Raw genomic sequence first — 13516 nt, forward strand, 5'->3', positions numbered from 1 at the left:
TGGCGCCGTTCGAGGCAGTGGGTGGCGGCGGCGGCGATGTGGGTGGGAGGAAAGGAGGCGTGCGGGAGAAGAGGGGAGGGGAAAGGAGGCGCGCGGGACGGGAGACGAGGCGACGAGGAGGCGGGAGGAGCTGGGCGCAGGGCGGAGGCGCGAGCGAGGGAGGAGGGAGGCGGCTGCGTGGGAGGGAGGGAGGGAGGGAGGCGGCTGGGGGAGGGAGGGAGAGAGGAGGAGGCGGCTAGGTCTGTGGACAGGAGCGCCCCCCTTTTATACCCCCACCACGCGAAATGACCAAAATGCCCCGTGGGGGCACGGTATTTACATTTTGCTGCCACTACTATTCATTCCAGCAGTGTCAATCTCAGATCCAATGGCCCAGGCTTCTTCAGATCTCGATCGGACGGACGAAAACGCATCAAGAGAACCGATCGAACGGTCCAGAATCACTGAGCTCTGAGAAGGCTTGTACATCCATCCTTCTCTTATTTCTGGATTCGGCCGCTGTTGGTTCAATCGTCGCGTCATTTTCTTCTGTTCATTGATTCTCGTGCATGCTGCTGTTGTCTGGTTGCTGTCGGTTTGGTACACGGTGCCGTCATTCTTTCTGGCGGAGCGGTGCCGCCCTACATATCTCTGTCGCTCCCTCTAGATGGCGCTGCCGCTGTCGACGTTGCTTCGGGAGCCCGCCATCTCTTCTGATCGGTGCCGCCTCTCTCGCGCCTTCCGGAGATCTTTCCGTTTACTTCTGTGCTTCCTTCCCTCTGTTGCGAGGCTATAAATAGGTGGCTTCCTTTCCTGTAATACTACTTGTGGTTTCCATTCGCGTTTCATACATGCATTGGTTCGATGGTTGCCTCCTCGGTCGCGGGGGGCTGTGGTTGGCCGGCGTGGTGGTTGTTCTGCTACGTCTGCCGTGGTGTCCGCTCGGGGCGTATGTATGGAGCATGCTCCGCCGTCTGATGATCGGCCGTTGTGTAGGGGTGGCCGCTCTGTACGGTCTTCGAGCTCTCCATGCATGTGGCCGCTTTGTACAGCCTTCCGGTTCTGGATGCGCTGCGGATTTTGTGGCGCGATCTGGTTCGTTTGGTTTTGTGTTTTTCCGTTTGTTTGTCATCAAGTTTTTCTGTATGTTAAGTGTTTTGGTGCCTCGGTTGTCTAGGGTCTTGTTCTCTGTCGTCGGACTCTGCTGTTGGTGGTTCTGGTGGGCAGCGGAGGGAGGAGATTCGGTTGGGAAAGCAGGCCTGTTGATCCCACTCTCAATCGACGACGAACAGCAGAGAAGCAAACCGGCGAAGCGAGCAGCACATTGGGGGGAGGTGGTCACCTGCAAGTCAACCGCGCGACGGGTGAGCAGAGCGGCTGGCACCCGCGCCAGGGGAAAAGGAGGGGGCCGGAACCCTTGGCTGTGCGCCCTGGCCATCAACGGCGACGAATGGTGACGGGGTGGATGTAGATCACGAGGGAGCGGGAGCAAATCGGTGATGGAAAGCATGAGCACGGAAACGCAAATCACACGGCCAAGCAAAACAGTGAGGGCCATAGCTTTCTTTCTTTTTTTTGAAAAGTGAGGGCCATAGCTGCCCGTGCAACATTTTTATGCTCAATTTCTTGCTGACTCGCGCATTTCTTCACTATTTTCATGGTGGGGATAGCACGAGGATGGCTAGCTGCTACCAGCCACGGGATGAGAGCAATGGGTTTGAGAGATGCAGCATACTCAAGGCCGACAAGGGATTTTCACGAAAGGCGTATGTGTTCATTTTAATCCATGTTTTGCATCAGGGTCTTCAGAATGTAGGCAAGATTTTAGAGAAGTTGTTTTTGTAGGCAACACAAAGAGATATAAGTAGGCAAAAATCCCACAGAATAATTCAGCATCTGTGTGTTTCAGTAGGTGCAATATGATTTTTGCATTTTGATTTATGTTCAGTAGGAAATTTTTTGATGATTGTTGTTGGATGGTACTTTGATATGTGTGGTGCGTTCTATTTTTGCAAGTGTTCCTTTTTGCGAGCAGGATCAGGCTGTGCAGCATACTGTTGTTGCTACTGCAGGTTGCTTGCACGTTTTGAATTCTGGTATTTACTCGCTCCTTGCCATGTGTATGCATGGTATGTACGTGGGTTGAAGTAGGTAATCATTACATTGGTCGACAGCGGGCAAATTAAATTACACGTACTAAATTACAACGTGGTCATGGTTTAGTCGGAGGGAGTGCACTGCTTTGATTTGTGCGGGTGTTGCCAGCCGTGCGCGTGTGGTTGCTTGCATGACCATGCAGTGGCTGTGTAATTCTTAGGGGTACTTCAGGTTGTACACGCGTGCTTGCCAGCATGGCCATGCACGTGCCTGTGCAATTGTTAGGTGCACTCCAGGTTGTACGCACGAGCTTGCGTGCATGGGTCATGCACGTGGCCATGTAATCGTTAGGTGCACTCCAGGTTGTACACTGTGCGTGCTTCCTGTTAGAAGATGACTGTCTCTATTATTTGGGATTCAGTAGCTAAAATTGTTGGCGACTATATTTAAACTAGACTTTAGCTAGCCCTTCATCTATTGAGTGTTGGAGCGGTGAATCAAAGCAAGTTAATTAGTCTACTCTAGATGTGCGAAAGAATCAGAATGACTTTGTGAAGCAGAAATATGCACTTCAAAGTGAAAGGAGAATCAACCCTATTCATATACTTCAGAGTCGTTCCGTAATTTTGTTTTCTGCGTACTATATGGCCTGGCTGTGGTGCGCAATATTGAATTTTGCTCCCTGTTTGCAAATGCTCTTTAGGAGGACGAACTAATTAAGCAAGGAATTGCATTGGTAATGTTTCCCCCTACCCCAAACTTGATTACTTCAGCAACAGTTCTTTTTGTTTACTTGATATATATGGTGCAATTTCCAAAAGGTTTTTTAACCCGCAATTATTTTCATTTATAGATGATGATTTCTTTAGAAGGGTTCCTAACTGAATGTTGTACCCTCAACCGTGGCAAGCAAAATTTTCATGCAATCAGCATCACAAACATTCAGTGGTAGTTAATAGTCTATATCCTTGGTCACTCTCCAAACTTTACTATTTCTCTCAAGATTAAACCTAATATGACCATAGCTAACAAAGAAGCTCTAAGTAGCGAGAATCCGAGTTTTAATATAGCTGCTGCTAATATATGAGAAGAATGTGAGTACAGAAGATCATAAACTGATCCAGTAAAGTAATACTATTAGTTTTAGGATATACATATATCTTCTCACGTTCTTCAAGTAGTCAGTTGTTGACTACATTTGTAATATAGTAAGATTTGTTTCATTGCATCGGAAGTCATGCCATAAAATATATTCAAACTTCTCTACTGATTCAAGTCGCTGCCATGCTGTTATATATTTCTTTTCTTCATTATGATTATTTGTATATGGCTTTCTTAGCATTGATAAATTCACTGATGTAACACTTCTATTTTGATTCAGCAAAATCTGGTATTGATTATTGTGGTGGCTTTTAGTAAGTAACTCTTCACAATTTCAATCCTTCTTATCATTGGTTGAGTGCAGGTTAATGCAAACCCATTAGCTACAACTCTTAGTAATGCCAACACCTACGCGGCATCACACATGCATGCACCATGTATCGTGATAATAAATGTCTTCTTTCTAACTTCTCTTTTTGTGGCCACAATCTCACATATATAATACTCTTGCTTTAAATTGAGTCTTACTGTAAACAATAAAAACACTTCTTATGAACGGAAAGTATCAATGGGGCACGACGTGCCGCCGCGCGGGCAATGTTAGTTGTAGCCATCAGCCCATCACACAAAATGATACTGAAAATCATTAACCAACAATTTTAATTACTGTATATTGAGAACTTCCAAAGCGTGCTTCAGCAAGAGTACTCCCACAACACATTATCGGCAATACTCCCGTCGACAATTTCAATTACTAAGTGGCATGTAATACAAGACAAGAAAGTCTTCAAGAATGTGAAAATATTCAGATCACACATTGTAGTGTGTATGAAGACCACGGCAGTACACCTCATGGTGCAATAACCATGTGATGCATATTCAACCACGTAAGTTGAGCAGAAAATAAAGAATCATACATTTGGATATTGTAGTGTGTCAAGGTACGGCCATCCTCCATTATCTTGCCGCCAAATATGAGGCACTGTTGGCCAGGGGGGAATGCCTTCCGTAGCCCAGATCTTCTCCTTGACATTATAGACGGTATCTGTGCTCCTCACCTCAAGATTATAGAATTTACCTCGCAAAGTCTTCATGCAGATGTTCATCGTCCCTGTTGGGCACCGGGCTGTGGAGGACGAGGAGGAGGGTGCTGTTGTTGCGGATGTTGAGGTCCGCCAGGGTCCTGCCTTTGTCGCCGTCATCGTCAAGCTGTCTGTTGGCGAAGATGAGGCACTGGGATGGTCCTTGGGAAAGCCGTGCCACCGATGAATCTTGGCCTTGACATTGTCGACGGTGTCTGAGCTTGTGACCGCGAGGTTCATGGCCCTGCCCGTTAGCGTCTCGACCACATGGACCTGCATCTTGTCATGGAGTGGATGCGGGCGGAGGCCAAGAGTTGATCCGTCACGGACGCCGTAGTCGGCCAGCGTGCGGCCGTCCTCCAGCTGCTCCCCGTTGAAGGTGAGGCGCTGCTGATCCTGGATCTTGGCCTTGACAATGAGTAAGTCCAAACTGAAGCAAAACAACAAAAATAGGATGCATGCGATATTTTTCTTTCATGGAGCATCGGAGTGTGAGTTGCAAGCACGCATGCATCAGATTTCTTTTGGGTTAAAACAAACATTACACGTTTTGCATGCATGCTTCCGTTACTGCATCCGCTTGGTGGAGGAGCTCTCAACCTGTAGATCCAATGGCTATTGTGGACTGATCTTGTGTATCCAACGGCTAAATTAATTTGGATGATGTGGCGCAAGGATAAGGCAGAGAATTATTTGTAGTGGGGGCTAGCTATTTAGATATAGTAGATAAGAACACCTGGTCTGACTCCGAGCCGGACTCTCTCTCTCTCTTTCTACTTTTTTCGAAATCGAGCTAGACTCTCTGAAATAACCTGTTCCGATTACAACTTTTTTTAGCACTGTTCCGATTACAACTCTGCTTTGTAGGCGAAAACGCACTGGAGCAGTTCTCTTTATTTATTTTGACTGGGCACTGGAGCTCGTACACGTCGCCCTAATAATTGGTGTAAATTATACAGTTCAAAAAAAAATTCTTGTATTTTTTCTTTTGATAAACTTCTCCTCCTTTATTCATTCATAAGTAAAATAGCATTGTCTACAAGTAAAGGGGTAACTCTTCTTTTTTTGGAAAAGGGGTTAAGACCCCGCCATCTTTATTTATTATTCCCTCCGTCCGGAAATATTTGTCGGAGAAATGAATGTATCTAGACACATTTTAGTTCTAGATACATCTATTTTTATCCATTTATGCTACAAGTAATTTTGGACGGAGGGAGTATTCAACATTGGTCTAACAAGAAAATACATCAAGCCACCCGAAGCCACCACTCACACCTACAAAACTCGATAAGCCCGGATCTATCCGGCCGCACTAACAGAAAATCCACGTACCTCTCGGGTCGCCTCCCCCACGGGCGACTCGGGAGGGCTCCGCCGCCGCCGCCTAGATCCCTCCAGCGCCCTTCTCCCCCTCCGCCGCTACCGATGCGCCGGGCAAAGCCCATGCGTGCGACGGCGGCGGAGGAGGGTCTCTCCTCCCGTTCCCGGATCCACGGCGGCGCGGGCGTCCTGGTCTGCGGGGTGCGGCCCTCCCGACGGTGTGGCGGATCCCGGAGGCGGCGGACTCGCGGCGGTGCACGGGTGCCCAGATCCATGGTTGTGGGACTCCCGGCAGTGTATGGGCTCCCGGCAGCAGCGGGATCGATTGACGGCGGGCTTGGGCGATGGCGTCGCCCGCGCGGTGCCGGATCTCGTCGCTCGCGGCGAATCTCACCACTCCGGCCTTCGCGGAGGAACCTGGACCAGGGGCGGCGACCCCGTTAGGCACGGCGACGACGTCCTCGGCTGGCGACGTTCGTGGGGGTGGATGGACGGCGTCTTGACCGCGTGGGCGGTGAGTCGCCGGTTGGTCTCCTCCATGCTGCAGGCTCTCTCCCGCTGCACTTGGTCGCTTACGATCGCGGTAGTCGGCCTCGGTGCGTTCGCAGGGGCTGGTAGAGGTGACATCAGACTGGAGGAAACTCTGGATGAGTCGTTCATCCCGACGGTGGCGACGGCCAGGGTCGCCATTCTCCTACTTGCAGACGCCGTCGAGGTCCCTACCCTCCACCCCGACCCCATGCTCAGGTGAAAGCCCTAAATCTCCTTAGATTGGGCGGCGGCGGCACTGCGTGTGGCTTGCCCTTCTTGGAGGCGCCACCTGGGACGATTGGGTGCTCGGTTTGAGAAACTACAGGCTGAGGGGATGGGACCAGTGGCAGCATGTGTTGTTTTGTGTCGAAGGAGCGTCGTGGCATCTAGCACGTCGACAACGGCGGGTCTCAGCGGCATGGAGCAGCGGGGTCTCGCCGGTGGGCGTGTGATGATGGACGAGCACAGGATGGTGGCGTTGCCTGGCATCGTGGTGGCGTCGACGGCAGCTAGACTGGGAAAGGTAGATGCAGCAGTACGACACTAAAGATGGATTGGTGGTAGGTGGCTGTGGCGGCCTCATACCCGGCAGGCATCCTGATTGAGGAATGCGCCGGACTGGTGGGTGCCCCATACCCGGCAGGCGTCCTGGTTGGGACCTCAAGTCTTAGATGTTAGGTTTGGCTGCGAGGTCTGTTTGGTATTAGGCCCAGACTATTAGCATCCCTACATCAACCGGATAGGAGTAGCGACAGATGTTGCCTAGACGGTAGCTTTAGTCTTACCGTTGTATGATTTTGTGAGGTCTTGCGTGAATAATTAATAAAGTGGCTGCATGCATCGTCCAGATGCAGAGCCGGGGTCCTCCTCCATTTCTAAAAAAAAACTCGATAATGTGAAGTGCTCTCACTCCCCATATTTAAAACCGGTGTCGTTGCTGATCCATCCACATAACGTATCGAAACCCACAGCCAGCGCAGCAGACCTAAAGCGTACATCATCACTAATAGAAAATAGGGCTTTGGTCCAGACCGGGTAAACCCATTAATCCCGGTTCACTCATGAACCGGGACCCGCATCGGTCCCGGTTTGTGAGGCCAGGGGCCGGCCGGGCCTCGGGGGCCAATGGTCCCGGTTCGTCTGGCCTCTTTGGTCCCGGTTCCAGACACAAACCGGGACCAATAGGCCTCGCTCCTGGCCCACAATTATTGGTCCCGGTTGGTGGCTGGAACCGGGACCAAATGGGGTTTTTAGTCCCGGTTCTAGCCATGAACCGGTACCAAAGAGATGCCTATATATACTCCTTGCCTACGAGCAGAGCAGTGGAATGCTCTGTTTTTTTGGCCGGCTGTGGGAGAGCTTTGTGGTGCTCTCTCTCACCACCTATGCACATGAGTTGATTACCACGGTAGCTCCGAGAAGTTGAGGTATGTTTTTTTTTTTCTGACGGAACAAAAAGTTCGAGATAGGTCGACACTTTCGCAGACCATTGTTCCAAAAAATAGCAGACAAATGATAGACACATTAACAGAGAAATGATAATATCCTCAGATTGTGAGCCCGATTGATCTAAGTTCATAATTACTAGATGATCAATTAGTTCATTCAAGCGTATTTCCGATGAAAATATTGATTCAAGCATGGAATTATGGATTAAGACTTGATGGTAGAGCTGGAGCAGGACTCGACTTCCACTCTGAGTGGAACTCGTACCACGCCCAGCGACGGAAGCCAACTCAAATAAATCTAGGTCCCAATTGGTCGGACCCCTCCACAGACACAGAATCGATCCATCGAGATACAAGCAGATCGCTTGATTCGCGGCTCGTCGACGATGGCCGACGGCGGCAACGACCGTCTCTCCGGCCTTAGCGACGACCTCCTGCGCCGCGTCCTCCGCTTCCTCCCCGTCAGAGAGGGCGTGCTCAGCAGCGCGCTCTCGAGGCGGTGGCGCCCGCTCTGGCTCACCTGCGGCATCTGGCGCTCCGGCAGCACCCTCAACCTCGTGGGGCGCGCCTACGAGGACAAGGACGACGACCCGCACGCCCTCTACAGCGACGAAGCCCGCCGTCACTTCTACGCCAGGCGCGACGCCTTCGTCTCCGCCGCCCACGAGGCGCTCGACGCCGCCCACAAGGCAGCCAAAGCCGACGGCGAGAGTCCCATCAGGGCGCTCACCATCCGCGTGGAGGCCAAGGGCGCCAGCAAGATCCACGATTTCCTGCACCGCGACATGGACTACAAACACCACTACGTGCTCGCCAGCTTGCTCTCCCACCCGGCGGCGCGCAGCGTTGAGGAGCTCCGGATAGCCGCGGTGGACTCCGTCGACGGGAAGCCCATGTACTTCGAGAGAAGCAAGTATGAGGCCAGCGCCAACATTCGTGGGCTTGGGATCTACCCGCTCGGCCTCGGCTCCCTGCCCTCACAGACCCTCCGCGTCCTGGAGCTCACCAACTGCAGCAGCCTCACCCCGGCCGCCGCCGGTGCGCTTTTCCCTCGGCTGTCGTCGCTGCGGCTGCGACACTGCAATGTTCCCTTTGAGGAACTTCAGCGCATCGCTGACGCCGCGCCATTGCTAGCCTTCATCCATCTTGAGGCCATACTCCTCGAGGATGAACGCCGGCCGAACTACACTGAAGGTATCCCACCACCGCCGCCGGAAAAAGGCGAGCTTCGCTCCCTCAGCTTCCCGGCGGCCACCGCACTTGTGCTGGATAAGTGCTCCTTGAAGGAGGAGGGCACCGTCGAGTTTTACGCGCCGATGTTGCGCCACTTCCGGTACCAAGGGGTCGTCCGGCATATCTCGCTGAGACCACCACCGCCGCAATTGGCTCGGGCGGAACTGACTCTCCTTGAGCACGGCTACAAACGACACAGGGATGTTGGATTAATTATGCATCTCTGGGATGCTATTAGCAGGAACAGATTGCATCTAGAACACCTAAAACATGAGCAGAGAAAAGGTTTAGGGAATCATTACGTGTCACGGCAGTGGACATGATCGCCTGCTTGGTGCAGGCTTGATGCAGAGGTGATGTAGTCGAGGTAAAAGTCCTCCTCAACGTCCTGATGCCCTCAGGACGCCACCGGCACTGCCCGGCGACGGCAGCGGCGGCTGGAGTAGGTCTTCCCGTCGCTGCAGCGCTCCCCCTGATCGGATGGGGTGAGAGAATATCGGGAGGGGAGTGAAACCGTACGTGAATTGTGATCGCGCAGGCTGCCAACCCTCTCACGTTCCCTTTTATGTAGCGCTGGCGACAGAGGACCTAAACCATCAGTTGGTCTGGGTGCCCCCGATCAGGGCGCCTCAGTTGGGATAAAAAGCCCACGTACGTTGGTGCGTGGGGCCTTTTCCTTTAACGTTATCTTTTCCCCTTTTTTTTGTTAGACTAATAGATCTAACTGGCTTGTTTAAGCTGTCAGATCAAAACCAACATTCTCCCCCTTGATCGTTAGGCTTAACTTCATTCGCCCATTCTACATAGGAATGATGTACCAAAGTGAGGTGTTACAACAGCTCAAAACGCTATAGAACCTCAACACTTATAGTACACCCGCCTATTTCGAAATGGAAAACATTTTACTAATTGGGGAGTGGTTTATTTTAATGGTCCTCTTAGTCCAGAATCATCAGGCCTCCAGTAGTCCCATGCCGGCATCATGCTCACGAAAGATACTGGGTGGTAAGCCTTTTGTTAGCGGATCCGCAAGCATATGCTTCGTTCTTATATGTTTAACATCAACTGTTTGATCCTGGATTCTATCTTTCACAACAGGATACTTTATGTTAATGTGTCTGGCAGCATTACTTGACCTGTTGTTACTCGTATAGAAAACTGCTGGTTCATTATCGCAGTACAATAAAATTGGTTTAGATATGCTGTCAACCACTTTAAGTCCGGGTATAAAATTCTTTAGCCATACAGCCTGCCCGGTGGCCTCATAACATGCTACAAATTCTGTTTGCATCGTAGATCCAGCAGTTAACGTTTGTTTGGAGCTTTTCCACGATATAGCTCCTCCCGCGAGTGTGAATATATAACCTGACGTGGAACTCATACTATCCACACACCCGGCAAAATCAGAGTCTGAATAACCAACAATTTCTAGGCTATCAGTTCTTTTATATGTAAGCATGAAGTCCTTAGTTCCTTGTATATAACGCAAGACTTTCTTTGCGGCCTTCCAGTGGTCTGGTCCTGGATTTGATTGGTATCTGCCAAGCACCCCGGTTACAAAACATAAGTCTGGGCGTGTACACACTTGAGCATACATGATGCTTCCAACAGCTGAAGCATAAGGAACCGACTTCATCTGATCAGTTTCACATTGGTTCCTCGGACGTTGAAATGTCCCAAACTTATCGCCCTTAACTATAGGAGCAGGTGAGGGTGAGCACTTATGCATATTGAATTTTTTCAGTACTCTCTCAAAGTATGCCTTTTGAGATAGTCCTAACGTTCCTCTGGACCTATCTCGATGAATCTCGATGCCGAGGACATACGAGGCTTCACCAAGATCTTTCATATCAAAACTGGATGACAGAAAATTCTTGGTCTCATGCAGCATATCCTTATCGCTACATGCCAACAATATGTCATCAACGTATAGGACTAAAAATGTGAACCTACTGCCTTTAAACTTAACGTATATGCAGTTGTCCACAACATTTTCGGTGAAACCAAAAGTTTTGATAATTTTATCAAACTTGAGGTACCACTCTCTTGAAGCTTGCTTCAAGCCATAAATTGATTTCTTTAGACGACATGCTAAATGTTCCTTTCCTTCCACAACAAAACCTTCTGGCTGAGCCATGTAGACATCTTCTTTTAAGTCACCATTTAGAAATGCCGTTTTAACATCCATTTGGTGTAGTTCTAGGTCGTAATGAGCTACTAATGCCATTATGATTCTGAAAGAATCCTTGGTTGACACAGGGGAGAAGGTTTGCTTATAATCAATGCCTTCTCTCTGTGTATACCCTTTTGCCACTAGCCTTGCCTTGAACCGTTCGACATTTCCTTTGGAATCATACTTGGTTTTGTAGACCCACTTGCAGCCTACTTTCTTAGCTCCATCGGGAACCTCTACTAAGTCCCATACGTCGTTTGAGCCCATAGATTTCAACTCGTCTTCCATGGCAACCAACCATTTGGACGAATTTTCGCTTTTAATGGCTTCCTTATATGAGGTTGGATCCTCCACCTTTCCCATATCATTCATGTCCTCCATCAAAAAGGTGATATAATCATCTGATATGGCTTTCTTCCTCTCACGCCGTGGTCTACCCATGGGCGGAGGTGGTGGTGGAACATCATCATTTTCATTATTTTCTCGGAGATCCTCATTTGTGTTTGGATTCTCATTATTAGTTTCTGGATCACCATTCGACTGAGAGACTGAACCGTGAGATTCAGGATCATCAGATGTCACATTTCTTCGTATTGGAAAAAGAATCTCTTGGATAGTCGGGGATGGTACACAAACCCGCTTCTCCTCAAGATCGATCTCCCTTAGATTTTTGACCTCATTATCCTCAAAAAATACCGCTTGTCTAGTCTCCACAAACTTGGTGGTGTGACTTGGACAATAAAAACGATATCCCTTTCCCCTATGAGGGTATCCAACGAAGAAACAGCTAACTGTTTTTGGATCCAATTTCTTAAGTTGTGGATTGAAAACTTTAGCTTCAGCGGGGCAACCCCACACCCGTAAGTAATTCAAGCTCGGTTTCTTTCCCGCCCACATCTCGTAAGGTGTGTTCGGTGCTGACTTAGTTGGAGCAAGATTTAGTATGTGTGCAGCTGTCTTTAATGCCTCTATCCAAAGGCTTACTGGTAAACTAGAGTGACTAAGCATGCTTCGCAGCATATCCATAAGGGTGCGGTTGCGGCGCTCGGCACACCATTTTGTTGTGGTTCACCAGGCATTGAGTACTGAGCAATGATTCCATTTTCAGATAAGAACTTGGCAAAAGGTCCAGGAATCTGCCCATAAGGAGCATGCCTACCATAATACACTCCCCCGCGATCAGACCGTACAACTTTGATTTTTGCGTTCAGTTGATTTTCAACCTCCGCTTTATAGACTTTGAATTTCTCCAAAGCTTCCGATCGGTCACGTATGGGATAAATATATCCATAGCGGGAAAAATCGTCTGTGAATGTAATGAATGAATCAAAACCATCTACAGACTTAACATTAAGGGGTCCACATATGTCGGTGTGAATTAATTCTAAAACCCCTGTGGCTCTTACTGCTCCTTTCTTAATTGTTTTTGCGAATTTTCCTTTAATGCAGTCAACACATTTGTCTGCATCTGAGAAGTCTAATGGGAGGAGTATTTCATTTTTAACTAAGCGTTCCATTCTCCCCCTCGAAATGTGGCCCAAACGACAATGCCACAATTTCGAAGAATTACTTACTCCTTTCCATTTCTTCTCAACATTAATTTCATCACTCACATGCATAACTGAATCATTATGAAGAGATAACATGTATAGTTGGCCTCGTCTAACACCGATGCCTACATTCTTATTACATTTGATCAAAGAAAATTGTTTCTTGCCAAAATGGCACTCATACATATCATCATCTAAACGAGAAACTGAAATCAAATTCCTACTTAAGGTAGGCACATAAATAACATTATTCAATCTAAGAGTGTGGCCAGTGTGTAGCTCCAACGTGAGAGATCTCACAGCTTCAACATCGGCCTCAACTCCGTTCGCAACCTTAAGCTTTCTTGTTCCTCCTCTTATGGTTTGGATCGTATCGAATCCCTGCATAGAGTTAGCAACGTGAGTGGTTGCCCCTGAATCAATCCACCATGACTTTATTGAAAAATCAACATAAAGTGATTCATCTACAAAAGTAATTTCATCAATACCCTCTTTTTTTCATCCATTTTAGAAAGCCTGGGCAGTCCCTTTGATAGTGTCCCTCTTCTTTGCAGAAGTTACAAGCATTTTCTCCAGCAGTGGAGCTGCTAGGAGCAGAAGAAGAACCACCGGCTTCTTTACCCTTGAATGCCTTAGGGTTGAATGGCTTAGTGCCTTCTTTCTTGACTTGCCTTTTCTGAGGCTTAGGGAAACCTTGTCCGTCATGCTTTCTCTTGTTAGAGCCAACATGAAAGACATGGTCTTTTTTCTGCCTCATGATCCTTTCTTCCTCCTGGACGATCCTTGCGGTCATCTCAGAGAGTGGCCATTTTTCCTTTAGAGAGTTATAGTTGACCTTAAATTGTTCAAACTCTTCAGGAAGAGACTCAAGAATAATTATGACAAGAAGGGCTTCACTTAAAGAACACTCCAAAGCCTTAAGCTTGGTGAAAGCATTTACCACCCTCAATATGTGCTGCCTAACATTTCCGTCAATAGTGTATTTCTGAAGAAGTTTAGCAA

At 48.7% G+C, this 13516-nt stretch overlaps 1 long non-coding RNA gene across 1 annotated transcript; it reads left to right on the forward strand.

Annotated features, from left to right (window-relative positions):
• The first annotated feature begins 821 nt into the window (after positions 1-821).
• LOC119321716 lies at positions 822-2745 on the forward strand. The gene is made up of 3 exons (XR_005155157.1): positions 822-1074; positions 1157-1526; positions 1650-2745. It is a non-coding gene; the product is annotated as an uncharacterized LOC119321716 (long non-coding RNA).
• Positions 2746-13516: the final 10771 nt, after the last annotated feature.

The sequence above is a fragment of the Triticum dicoccoides genome, chromosome 1B (genome assembly GCF_002162155.2).
Source record: "Triticum dicoccoides isolate Atlit2015 ecotype Zavitan chromosome 1B, WEW_v2.0, whole genome shotgun sequence".
NCBI lineage: Eukaryota > Viridiplantae > Streptophyta > Magnoliopsida > Poales > Poaceae > Triticum > Triticum dicoccoides.